Here is a 14,614-nt window from a genome sequence, read left to right as displayed (position 1 = left end):
ATGCTAGACTTATAGAGGAAATTGAATGGAAATAGAATGGAATATTTTTTTCCTCCAATACATGGCATTTACACCAAAATTGACCATGTGCTAGGACATAAAAACCTAATGATCAGTTGCAGAAAGGCAGAAATAGTGAATATATCTTTCTCAGATCATAGTGCAATAAAAAATCATATGCAATATTGGGCTATGGAGATCTAGACCCAAAACTAATTGCAAACTAAATAACCTCATTTGAAAAAAATGAGTGGATCAAACAACAAATTATAGAATGAATTAGTTATTTCATTCTAGATAATGACAATAATGAAAAAAATTCCAAAACCTATAGTATTAACTCAAGGAAGCTATCAAGGGATATATTTTATATTTAAATGTATAGATGAATAAATTAGATAAAGAGGACAACAATTAACTAAATATGCAACTAAACAACTAGAGAAAGCACAAATTAAAAACCCCCAATTAAATAGCAAATTAAAAATTCTAAAAATTAAAGGAGAAATTAATAAAATTGATAGCAAGAAATCTATTGAACTAATAAACAAAACCAAGAGTTGGTTTCATGAAAAAACCAATAACGTTGATAAACCTCTGGTCAATTTGATTAAAAAAAAGGACGATGAAAACCAAATTGCTAATATCAAAAATGCAAAAGGTGAACTAACCACCAATGAAGGGAAAATTAAAGTAAAAATTCAGAATTTTTTGTCCAACTCTATGCCAATAAATTTGGCAATCTAAATGAAATGGACTGATGTTTACAAAAATTTAAGTTGCCCAGGTTAAATGAAGTGGAAATTAAATAACTAAATAACCCTATCTCAGAAAAAGAAATTCAACAAGCCATCACTGAACTCCCTAAGAAAAAAGCCCCAGGGCCAAATGGATTCACAAGTGAATTCTCTCAAACATGTAAGAACAATTGGTTCCAATTCTATATAAACTCTTTGGAAAAAATAGGTAAAGACAGAACTCTTCCTAACACTTTCTGTAACAACAATATGGTGCTGATACCTAAACGAGGAAGAGTTAAAATAGAAAAGAGAAATTATAGGCCTATCTCCCTGATGAATAATAGACGCAAAAAATCTTAAATAAAATCTTATGAAAATGAAAACAAGTTTTCAATGCAATAATACACTTTGACCAAGTAGAATTTATACTAGGAATGCAGAATTAGTATAATATTAGGTAAATTGTCAATTTAATTAATTATGTCAATAGCAAACCAATCAGGAAATCATATGATTATATCAAGAGATGCTGAAAAAGCTTTTGACAAAATAGAGCACCCATTCCTACTCAACACACTAGAGAGTATCGGAATAAATGGTTTCTTCCTTAGAATAATAAACATTATCTAACTGAATCCATCAACAAGCATTAAATGCAATGGGGATAGGTAGAGGCATTCTCAATAAGATAAGGGGTGAAACAAAGATGCCCATTATCACCACTACTATTCAAAATTGTATTAGAAATGTTAGAATCAGCCATAAAAGAAGAAAAAGAAATTGAAGGAATTAGAATTGGGAAGGAAGAGACAAAACTCTCACTCTTCTTTGCAGATGACATGATGGTATACCTAGAAAATACCCCCAAATCATCTGAAAACTGCTAGAAATAATTAGCAACTTTAGCAAAGTAGAAGGATATAAAACATACCCCCATAAATCCTCAACACTTCTATATATGACTAGCAAGACACAGTAGAAAGAGTTAGAAAAAGAAATCCCATCCAAAGTAACCTCAGATAATATACAATACCTGCAAGTCTATCTACCTAGGAAGACTCAAAAACCTTTTGAAAACTATGACAAAACACTTCTCATGCAAATAAAATCAGATTGAAATTGGGCAAACATTAACTGCTCATGGATAGGTCAAGCTAATATAATAAAAATGACAATTCCATCAAAATTAAGTGTCCTACTAATCAAAATTCTCAAAAAATTACTTTAATGATTTAGGAACAATTGAAAGTAAACTAATATGGAGAAATTAAAAATCAAGAATTTCCAGTGATTCAATGAAACAAGTGCAAAAGAAGATGGCTTAACTTTACTAGATCTAAAATTATATTATAAAGCATCAGTCTGGTATTGGCTAAGAAACAGTGTGGTGGATCAGTGAAATAGACTAGGTGCAATAGCAGGAAATGATAATAGTAATCCCTTGTTTGATAAACCCATAGTCCAACTATTGGGATAAAAAGTCTCTCTTCGATAAAACCTGTTGGGAAAATTGGAAGTTAGTATGGAAGAAACTTAGATTAGACCAACACCTCACACTCTATACCAAGATAAGAACAAAATGGATGCAGGATCTATACATAAAAAACAATTTTATAAATAAACTAGAAGTTCAAAGTGTAGTTTTCCTTTCAGATTTTTGGAAAGGGAAGCAGTTTATGACCAAAAAAGATGGAGAGCAACATTAAAAACAAACTAGATAATTTTGATTACATTAAATTAAAATACTTTTGCACAGTCAAAACCACTATAACCAAGATTAAAAGAAATTTGGAAAATAATTTGGAAAATAATTTTACAGTTAGTACTTGACAAAGGACTCATTTCTAAAATATACAGAGAACTGCATCAAATTTTCAAAAAGAACCCATTCCCCAATTTTCAAAGGATATGCAAAGGTAATTTAAAGTTGAGGAAATCCAAGCGATCCATAGTCATACGAAAAATTTCCCTAAATCATTATTTATTAGAGAAATGCAAATTAAAGCATTTATGAGATACCATCTCACACCTCTCAGTCTGGCCCATATTATCAGAAAGGATAATGATCAACATTGTAAGGGATGTGGGAAATCTGGGACACTAATTCATTGTTGGTGGATCTATGAATTCATCCAACTTTTCTGGAGAACACTTTGGAATTGTGCACAAAGGGCAACAAAAAGTTGCATACCCCTTGATCAGGCAATACCACTACTGGATCTATGACCTGAAGAAATTATGAAAAATGGTTAAAAACATCACTTGTACAAAAATATTCATAGGAACACTGTCTGTGGTGGCAAAGAATTGGAAATTAATAAATGTCCTTCAATTGGGGAATTGCTTAACAAACTGTGGTATATGTATGTCATGGAACACTATTGTTCTATTAGACATCAGGAGGATGGGAATTCAGGAAACCTGGAAGGATTTGCATGAGCTGAAGCTGAATGAGATGAGCAGAACCAGAAAAACATTGTACACCCTAACGGCAACATGGTGGTGATCATCAACCTTGATGGACTTGCTCATTCCATCAGTGTCACAATCAGGGGCAATTTTGGGTCATCTGAGATGGAAAATAACATCTGTATCCACAGAAAGAACTGTGGTGTAAACAAAAACCAAAGACTATTACCTTTATATTAGGAAAAAAATCTGTTATCTTATTATATGATTTTGCTATTTCTTATACTTTATTTGTCTTCCTTAAGAATATGGTTTCTCTCTCATCACATTCAACTGATAATAATGTGTGTATATACCATGGAAACAATGCAAAGAGTAAAACACTGCCTTCTTTGAGGGTGGGGGAGGAAACCAAGATTGGGGGAAAATTGTAAACCTCAAAATAAATGAAATCTTTCTAAAAAATGAAGGAAGTGTGATGGAAACAATCTACAATATTTCCAGTCTAATAAAAAAATCAGAAAAGATTCTAAGGGAAATATCCTTAGTATTTAATTGTACAACGAGTTAAATCATTAGGAGAGCTAAACTAATGAAAAGGTGACATTTCTCTTCTGGCTCATTGAAGAGGCCAGCTGTGTGAGAGTGAGTTCTTATGACTAATTTTCTTGTCAGTGGGTTAGAAAAGGATGAGGTGAGTGAGCACAGTTTTAAAGAAATAGCAAATCACAACATGCCTTTGACATCTTCCCATTGTGCCCTGATGGATGTCGAATGAGTTTCATATCCCCTACTCACCTTAGTTCTTAAGAAAAATCCAGTAGTTCTGAGGACTATAATTAAAGTCCCTTCCCCTATATAGTTTCCTTCCTTGAAGACAAAAATGTCAAAATTGAAAGAGAGATCTCTGTACTTAAGAAAAATGTGAAAATTACAGACAACCCTTTTAAACCTTAAATATAGGGATAATTGCATCCAAAGTAGCCTCTGAGAATTTAGCAAGCACACTAGTCAGGTGCTTCTTGAAACCCAAAATTCTGTTAAACTAATAGTGTATTTAAAAGTTAGTATAAAAAACTTTTATGGCACTACAGATATGATTGTGGTTACACTAAAATCTCTAAACTTGCAAGGATTAGGCATTTGTTAAATTATTATAGATTTCCTCTATATCTCTGGTCTAAATGTGCTGAGGCAAATGTTGGGGGGTTGAGATTGATGTATATTATATACAAAGTAGTACTTATGACAAAAATATGCTGGGTTTTTCCACACTGTAACATAATTCTATATGTAAGATCAAGTAATTTATCTGCATTTTTAAAAGCAAAGAGATTTGGTCTGTTCTTAAATGTAGTTAAATCAAAATTTTCTAGTTATGTCACTGGCTAAGTAACAGTTGTCCCTTTGTTTAGATCATAGCAGTAATTCAATAAATGCTTTTTGATTCCCTGATGGATGAAGAAAATTCTGATGACTAAATAAATGGAGGCATAGTTTCAAGCTAATAACAACACAATAATTTTCTTTATAATATCTCTGCATTAAACTCATCTCTGAATTCATCTTTTTAGAATCTAGATCATTCTTTTCTTGCCTTCTTTCTCATCATATTATATTTCATTTCTCTAAATTTACATTTTATTCCTCTAATTCATAATAAACCTAAATTTTTAATCTATTCAATTTTAGGAGAATACGAACTAGTAGGAGCATAGTTTTTCTCCTTTTCATTCCTATAAAAACTGTTTAGTGCTCTTTGAAAATACATTTGTCATTCCTCAAAACTCACTTTTAAACAACACACACCTTAAAAAATGCACAGTTAAACCAAACAAGCAGACAGAATATATTGGAAGCCATTATTATTGTGTACTCTCTGTAGTTAAGACGGAAAATATGTTTCTTCTTTGGTATCCAAGAATCAAAACTGACTTTTCAAAGTATCAGAATTCAGAAATTTCTTAATGTGGGTTTCACTTTCATTAATAGGTATACACTTATTTCTACTCACTTCACTTTGTTTCATACATATTAAACTTCCAAAGTCATTCAGAATTCTCTATATATCATTTTATATCTTGTGAATAATTTATGAGACAACGAGTTCATACATTGAACAAAATATCAGTCCGGGAATCAGGAAGATGTCTTTTCCTAAGTGCAAAACCAATCTCAGAGTTATTAGCTGTGTGATCATAGGTTAGTGAGATTAATCTGACTCATTCTCCTCATCTGTAAAATGATGTGGAGAAGGAACTAGGAAGCTAATCCAGTATCTTTGGCAAGAAATTCCTAAATGATGTCCCAAAGTGTTGGATATCTTTGAACAACAATAATAATTTATAATATTAATATGCAAATGTTTATTTGTCACTTTCTGAATGGATGGCACCTGCTTTCTGATTAATGTGCTTTGTCTATAAAAAAAGAAGTGATTATTAAATTATCTTTTTTATAAAAATCTCTTTATGCAAATTTAAATCAATTTTTTTTCTCTAGGTTAATTGTAAATTGTATCTATCTTGTAATGTGGAAAAGCCCTGTGGAAACCAGGTCAAGATGGAAAAGTGAGAGGAACAATTCAGTATAAACTTATTCAACAATGATCTAGAACATGCACCATACTGAATTATAATTTGAAAAGTCAAGAATAAGTCACTGTATGTATCTACCATGAAATATTTCTTTGCTAAGGGATTCAGAGGGGCAAGATTGTGCCACAGGTTAGAAAGTACCACAACAGAAAGAAATCTCAAAAATTCTGAAAATTATTTCAATATGCAAAAAGCAGTGGCATTCAGCAATTCTAATTGCTACTACCCAGAAGTGGGTAAAAGGTAGAGAGGAGTCATCTCAAGTGGGACTCCCCAAATCACAATATTCTGATTTTCATATAGCAAAATAGACACATTTCTTTACAATTAACCAAGTACAAAAATATTATGATTGAAATTTACATCGAGTTCTTTTGTAACAAAAGACAATTAAAAATTGCTTTTATTACAATTACTGAGCTGAAAAAAAGCACTGGAAATGTGTTATTTCAATTCTAGCCTCTAGACCAGCATTTAACCTGCAGTGAAATAACAAAGACAAATAACCAGATCATAGGAATTAAGCATTCTATTGCTCTGAACTTGCAGACTGCCCCAGAAAGCTGTGAGTGATTCCATTAAGTCTTTGTTTTAGACATTTGCAAGGCAAACAGGGTTAAGTGGCTTTCCCAAGACCACACAGCTAGGTAATAATTAAGTGTCTGAGGTCAGATTTGAACTCAGATACTCCTGACTCCAGGGCTGGTGCTGTATCCACTGTGCCACCCATCTACCCATCCAATAAGGCTTCTAACAGTCACAGCTAATTGCAAGCTGATTGACCTAAATCTCTTATTTACAAAATTCAGAAAAGGAGAGATCTTAATATTATCACAGAGGGAGATTTTATATCTATATATCTATATCTATATCTATATCTATATCTATATCTATATCTATATCTATATCTATATCTATATCTATATCTATATCTATATCTATATCTATTTCTCTCAGAAGGCATGGATAAAATTTAATTAGAAATAAATCTTTGAATTGATACAGTTGTGATAGGACAACCTCAATAAAAGAATGGAAGGTGTAGGGAAGAGGAATATACAAAAAGAAAGGAAAAGAAGGAAAGATATCTAAGTACATGATAATTTATACAATGAAGTAGCAGTAGGTAGAGGAGAAGTTCTCCAAATTGCAGAGGCAGACATTTTGACTCTTATCTGACTTTGTTAAAGGGAGGAAGAAAATGCTAGCATAAAGCTAGATTCAGAAATGTATATTGTACTGCAGGGAAATAGAAGGGAATGATATTAAGGGAAAGCAGAGCAATAACAGAAGGGTAGATTTAGAGAAGTATTAATCAAAATTAAAACATAGTCTTTAAGTGAGGGTAGAGAAAAAATAGAAGGGAACATATGAGAATAGGATGGAATTATATAAAAATTACAAAAATGTGTATGAGGTAAATGAATTCATTCAAATGGACTATGATAGCAGAATGAATCAGAAATCAGAATCTAACAATATATAGTTTGAAAGAAATACTTGAAAAAGAAAGATATGCTTAAACTGAAGTAAAAATTTGAAGGATAGCAATCATGCATTCAGACAAAGTAAAAGGAAAAACAGAAATGATAACTGAAGGGAATAAACAGGGAAACTACAGTTTGATAAAAGGTTTCATAGAAACTGGATTAATAGCATTATTAAGTTTATATTCACCACATTTTGTTTTGTCTTTGCAAAGCAATGGAGTTAAATGACTTGCAGAAGGTCACACAGCTAGGTAAATATTAAGTGTCTGAGGAGCTCCTGACTCCAGTGTCAGTGCTCTATCCACTGTGTCACCTAGCTGTCCTACATCTAAATTCTTAAAAGCTAAATATCTAAAAGAATGAGGCAATACAATTATAATAAATGGGGACCTCAATTTATCCTCTATACCCATAAAAACTTAATTCTCCCAAAGGAAAAGAAGTTAAAGAATTGAATAGAATTTTACAAATTATAATGAGTTTTTGAAGATTGATGAAGAATATAAAGGAGTATTTCTTTTTCTCAGTTGTAAATAGCATTTCCAGCAGAATTAATCATGTATTACAATAAAAGCCATAAATAAATGCAGAAGAGAAAAATATTACATGACTCCTGCTAACAGTAATGTCATAAAAAATTCTATATAGGGCTATGAAGCAAAGTTTAAATTATTTGAGAACTAAGTGGCAATCATGAAGAATGTGTGGTTCAAAGAACAAATCATAAGAATAATTGGGAATTTCATTAAATATGAAAAAATAAAAAATAAAAATATATAGTGTATATAGCCAAAGCAGTTTTTAAGGGAAAAATATATTTAAATCTTTTCTAATAGAAAATAAATGAATTTTACATGTAATGATAAAATAGGAAAACTTAAAAGCAATAAATAACCTCCTCTATAAATTAATGGAATAAAACACTTTAAAATAAAAGATGAAATTTAAAAAAGGAAGCTAAAAATGTAATGAATAACTATAAATAAGAATCAAATTTATAAATAGATAAACCACTAGTTTATTTCTAAGAATAAAAAAAGCAAATTGCTTGTGTTAAACATAAAATGTGAATTTTCAAATAATAAAGAATTGAAAACAATTTTAAGAGCTTTCATCTCATTTATATACCAAGTAACTGATGATCTGAATATTTACAAAATTAACCAATTATAAAATTCAAAAATACCTACAAAAAGAGATAGAAAATAAAATACTTAAATAACTATCTTAGAATAAAAAATGAACAAGTAATAAATGACCTCCAAAATAAAAAAAAACAGGGCAAGGCTATATAGGTTTACGTTGAATTATGTTAAACATTAAACTAACTGCTGCAATAAATATATTATTATTTTTTAAATTTTTTCACATTTTTATATTTATTTTTATTTTTGTACAAATGATGTTTTCATACATTACTAAAATATTTTTATTTAAGCATAAATATAATAACCCCTCCCCCCCAAAATATAGACCCCCCCTCATGAGCAATAAAATAAAGGAAAGAGAAAAAATTAAAATAATAACAACAATAATTAATAATTAGTAATAATAATAATAATAATAATAATAATGTCAGCTAGGTGGCACAGTAGATGGATCACCAGCCCTGGAGCAAGGAGCACCTGAGCCCAAATCTGGCCCCAGACAGCCAACGATCACCCAGCTTTGTGACCCTGGGCAAGCCACTCCAACCACATTGCCCTGAAAAAACAAAACAAAACAAAACAAAACAAAACAAAACAAAACAAAACAAAACAAAACAAAACAAAACAAAATAAAATAAAATAAAATAATAATAATAATAGTAATATAATAGTAATAATAACAATAATGATAATAGGGGTACCTAGGTGGCACAGTGGACAGAGTACCAGTCATGGAGCCAGGAGTACCTGGGTTCAAATATGGCTTCAGACACCCAACAATCACCCAGCTGTGCAGCACCGGGCAAGCCACCCAGCCCCACCTGACCCACAATGCCCCAAAATAATGATGATGATGATCATGATGATGATGATATGTTTCAGAGTGTGTTTCAACACCACCAGCTCTGTTATGGGTGGATCACATTCTTTATGACAAGTCCATCACAAAAGCTACTTCCATATTTTTCCACTGTTGCCATTGCTGATCACAACTACCATACACTATCTTTTCTTTCTCCTTTCACTCTGCTCATCTTTTTAAATGTGCTGCAGCCATTTTAACAAGAACATTTGAAATTCCCTTGGTTCATTGAAAGTCCATATTTTTCCCAGGAAGACGTTCAGTTTGCTAGGTAGTTGCTTCTCAGTTACATTCCAAGTACTTTTGCCTTCTGGAATATTATATTCCACGCCCTACAAGCTTTCAGTGTTTTTGCTGCTAAGCCCTGTGTGATCCTGATTGCAGCTTCACAATATTTGAACTCTTCTTCTGGCTGCTTGTAATATTTTCTCTTTGACTTGGGAGTTCTGTAACTTGGCTACAATATTCCTGGGGGCTGTTTTGGGTTTTTTTGGATCTCTTTCCGGGAGAGATCAGTGGATTCTCTCAATTTCTATATTGCCCCCTGCTTCTAGGATCTATGGGAAATTTTCCTGTATGAATTCTTTAAAAATGATGTCAAGGCTCTTTTCCTGATCATGACTTTCACGTATCAAAATAAATTTTTAAATTATCTTTTTCTGAATCTGTTTCCCAGATCAGTTGTTTTTTCAATGAGATTTTTCACATTTTCTTCTAATTTTTTATTCTTTTGGTTTTGAAGTATTGTCCTGATTTCTCATAAAGCCAACAACTTCCTTTAGTTCCATTCTACATATGAAGGATTTATTTTCCTCAGAGAGTTTTCTTATTTCTTTTTCCATCTGGCCAGTTCTGCTTTTTAAAGCATTCCTGAACTCAATAACTTTTTGAACTATTTCATTCACTTGACCTATGCTGCTTTTTTCATGTTCACTTTAATTTAATTTAATTTTTTAATTCTCATTTTGTACAAATTTTTTTTTTACATTAATAAAATATTCTTGTTTAAGAGTAAACAAACACCCCTCCCCATCATGAATATAGATAGACGTGCTTGGGCGATAAAGTAAAGGGGAGAGGAAAAAAAATTAAAATTAAAAAAATAATAGTAATAATTGTATATATGGCCAGGTGGCGCAATGCACAAAGAAGCAGCCCTGGAGCCATGAGCATCCGAGCCCACATCCAGCCCCTTAGACCCAACAATCACCCAGCCATGTGACATACAAGCTACTGGATCCCCCCTGCCCTGCAAAAACTTAAAAGAAGGAAAAAAAAGGAACCAAAATAAAATAAAATAGTAATAATAGTAGGAGTGGCTGGGTGGCAGACAGAGCATTGGCACTTGAGCCAGGAGCACCTGGGTCCAAATCTGGCCTCAGACACCCAAAGATCACCCTGCTATGTGGCCCCAGGCAGGCCACCCATTCCCATTTGCCCTGCACCCTCCCACAAATAATAATAACAAAAAATGTGATTCAGTCTTTGTTCCAACACCAACAACTCTGTCATGGGTGGATTGCATTCCTTATGGTAAGTCCATCACAAAAGTTACTTCCATATTTTTCCACCGTTGCCATTGCTGATCGCAACTCCCTCCTTTCTTATTTCTCCACTACCATGTATTATATTTTCTCTCTCCTTTCCCTCTGATTCTGCTGTAGGGTCTCTGTGTGGTACAGCAGACAGATCCCTGGTCCTGGGGCCAAGAAGCCCTTAACCCCCATACCACCCTTTAGGCCCAGAATCCACCGGGCCCTATGGTGCTGGACAGGCCTTCTAATGTCAGCCCCTTGCAAGAAGGAAAAAAGAAAATGTGTTTTATCTGACCACTCTCCAGCCATGGTCCATCCTCTCCTCCTTTATTCACATCCCCACACCTTCCCCCCTGCTCCCCTCTCCTTCTTATTCCAGATGCCTATACCCCATTGAGTATATATGCTGTTTCCTCTCCTAGCCACCTCTGATGAGAGCAAAGGTTCCTTCATTCCCCCTTGCCTCCTCCCTTCCATATCATTTCAATAGCTCATTGTAATAAAGAAAAATTTTATAATATGAAATATCTTGGCCTGTTCCCCCTCTCCTTTTTCTTTCTCCCATTACATTTCCCTTTTTTTTCTATTGACTCCATATTTTATCGTCAAATTCAGCTTTCTCCTGTGCTTCAACTATAAAAGCTCCCTCTACCTGCTCTATTAACTGAGAAGGTTCATATGAGTATTATCAGTGTCATTTTTCTATGCAGGAATACATGCAGTTCATCATCATTAAGTCCCTCATATTTTCCCCTTCTCCTCCAATCTCCATGTTTCACCTGAGTCCTGTATCTGAAGATCAAACCTTCTGTTCAGCTCTGGCCATTCCAAAAGGAACATTTGAAATTCCCCTGGTCCATTGAAAATCCATCTTTTTCTCTGGAAGAGGACATTCAGCCTTGCTGGGTACTTCATTGTTGGCTGCATTCTAAGCTCTTTTGCCTTCTGGTATAATATATTCCAAGCCCTTCGAGCTTCCAATGTAGTTGCTGCTAAGTCCTGTGTGATCCTGACTGCAGCTCCACAATAATTGAACTGTGTCCTTCTGGCTGCTTGTAATATTTTCTCTTTGAGTTGGGAGTTCTAGGACTTGGCTATAATATTCCTAGGGGTTGCTTTTTGGGGATCTCTTTCTCGAGGGGATCGGTGGATTCTCTCCATTTCTATTTTGCCCTCTGCTTCTAGAATATCAGGGCAATTTTCCTGTAGTAATTCTTTGAAAATGATGTCAAGGCTCTTTTCCTGATCATAAATTTCAGGTATTTGAATAATTTTTAAATTATCTTTCCTAACTAAGTCTGTTTTCCATATCAGTTGTTTTTTCAATGAAATATTTCATATTTTCTTCTAATTTTTCATTTTTTTGGTTTTGAAGTATTGATTCTTGATTTCTGGTAAATTCATCAATCTCCCTGAATTCCATTCTTTCTCTGAAGGATTTGGTCTACTCAGAGAGTTTTCTTATCTCTTTTTCCATCTGACCAATTTTGCTTTTTAAGGCATTCTTCTCCTTCATAACTTTTTGAACTGTTTTATCCACTTGACCTAATCTGGTTTTTAGCATGCTATTTTCTTCAGCATTTTTTTGGATTTCCTTGACTAAGCTGCTGACTTCATTTTCATGTTTTTCCTACATCTCCTTTCTTTTCCCAGTTTTTCTTCCAACTCCCTCATTTGATTTTCAAAGTCTTTTTTCAGCTCTGTCATAGCCTGAACCCAATTTCTGTTTATTCTTGGAGTCTTTAGATCCAGGAGCTTGTGCTTCCTCATCTTCAGACTGAGTATTTTGATGGGCTCATATGCAAAATATTTCTCAATGGTCTTCCTCTTGTTTCTCTGATTGCTCATTTTCCCAGCCTGGGCCTGGTTTTGGGGTGCTTCCTGATCTTTTGGGACACTCCCACAAGGGTCTCAGTGTGTGAGGCTTTTTCCTCCCTCCTGGTCTGTGAATGACCCTATGTGCCCCCCTCTGCCCTGGGGCTGAGGTGGGGGGTCCTGCTGTTCTATGGGGGGGCCTAGACTGCTATCAGGATCTGAATGTGGTCAGAGCCCCAGAGTCCTGTTCCAGAGGCAGAGGACAGAGCTCGGCAGTCTTTCTTCACTTCCCTACCTCAGCTCAATGGGCTCATGCCCTGTGGGCTCCTGCTTACTGGCAATGCCTGCTTCTGTTTCTGGATCTGGGCTGCCAAAAGACCAAGCTGCATGCTGTGTGCCCTGAGGGCTGGTCTCCATGTGCTTGTTCTGGCAGAGGTCCCCCACTGTTCCCCCACTTTGTGCCCGGTGCTCCCCAGGTTGCAGCTCAGGAGACTCCCCCGCTGCTGTGAGCCCCGGCTCCCAGCACCCTGGGGCTGCCTCCGGGAGGCTGAAGTTCTTTTGCTCAGACGGGCCACCCCTCTGGCAGGCCTCCCCTCCGAACCCAGGGAACAGAGTCTTTCCTGCTCTTTTCCAGGTTACTTTGAGTAGGAGAACTGCCTCTCTGGGTCCCTTTATGGGTTCTGTCTCTCGAAAGTTTAGTTAGAGTCCTTAGTTTCAAGTTTTATCAGGGAGCGCCTAGGACTCGATCCCTTCTTTTCGCCACTTGGCTCCGCCCCATGCTGATTTTTAACATGTTATTTTCTTCTGAATTTTGTTGGGTCTCCTTGACTAAGCTGCTGACTTCTTTTTCATGTTTTTCCTGTATCTCCCTCATTTCTTTTCCCAATTTTTCTTCTATCTCCCTCACTTCATTTTCATGCAGTCTTTAGATGCAGGAACTTGGACTTCTTCATCTTCAGATTGAGTATTCTGATCCTTCTTTATATCCTAGACAATGTATTTCTCAGTGGTGTTCCTCTTTTTCTCTGTTTATTCATTTCCCCAACCTGTGCGTGGTTTTGGGGTATTTCTTGAGCTTTTGAGTATCATTGGGACACCCCCCCCCACACACACACAAGGATCTCAGTGTATGAAGATCTGCCTTCCCTCCTGGTCTATGAATGACCACAAGTGCACAAGTTCTGCCACGGGGCTGAGGTGGAGGGGCCCTGCTGTTCTATGGGGGCCCTAGACTGTGATCAGGGTTTGAATGTGTTCAGAGCCTCAGAGTCCTGTTCCAGGTACAGAGGACAGTCCTTGGAAGTCTCTCTCCACTCCCCTACCTAGGCTGAGCACTCAAGACTCAGTTGCCTGGAGCCTCCTGTTTACTGGTCTCATCTACTTCCGGTTCCTGAATCTGGGCTGCTATGGCCATGCTGCCACTCATTCTGGCAGAGGCACAACCCCCTCCACCATGCTGATCTTCTAAGGTGTGCCCAGTGCTCTCTGGCATTTAGGTTAGTAAACTGCCCCTGCTGTCATGAGCTGGGGCTTCTAAGCACCCTGGGATGCCTCCAGGAGGCTGAAATTCCTTCATTCTGGCAGGCCACCCCTCTAATGCCATGGAGCTGAGCCTTTCCACTATTTTCCAGGTGACCCTGGGCTGGAGAACTGCCTCACTGGATCCCTCTGTGGGTTCTGTATCTTGAAAATTTAGTCAGAGTAGCATTTTTATTAGGAATGTGTGTTGTATGCTTTCAAAGGCTTTTTCAGCATCTACTGAGATTATCATCTGATATCTGTTAAGCTTGTTACTGATAAAGTCAATTATTCTGATAGTTTTTCCTAATTAACTAATCCTGCATTTCTGGAATAAATCCCACATTATCATAGTGTATTATTCTAGGGATAATTTGCTATAATTGCTTTGCTAATATTTTATTTAAAATTTTTGCATCCATATTGATTAGAGAAATTGTCTATAGTTTTCTTTCTCTATTTTGACTCTTCTTGGTCTAGGTATCAGCACCATTGTATTG

At 35.3% G+C, this 14,614-nt stretch overlaps 1 pseudogene; it reads right to left on the bottom strand.

Moving 5' to 3' along the window:
* Positions 1–14,088, bottom strand: part of LOC141499105 (tetratricopeptide repeat protein 31-like) — an 80,316-nt pseudogene extending 66,228 nt beyond the window's left edge.
* Between the last annotated feature and the right edge of the window lie 526 nt (positions 14,089–14,614).

The sequence above is a fragment of the Macrotis lagotis genome, chromosome X (assembly GCF_037893015.1).
Source record: "Macrotis lagotis isolate mMagLag1 chromosome X, bilby.v1.9.chrom.fasta, whole genome shotgun sequence".
Lineage (NCBI taxonomy): Eukaryota > Metazoa > Chordata > Mammalia > Peramelemorphia > Peramelidae > Macrotis > Macrotis lagotis.
The sequence above is the reverse complement of the archived record's forward strand: the minus strand, read 5'-3'. Positions and strand labels throughout refer to the sequence as shown.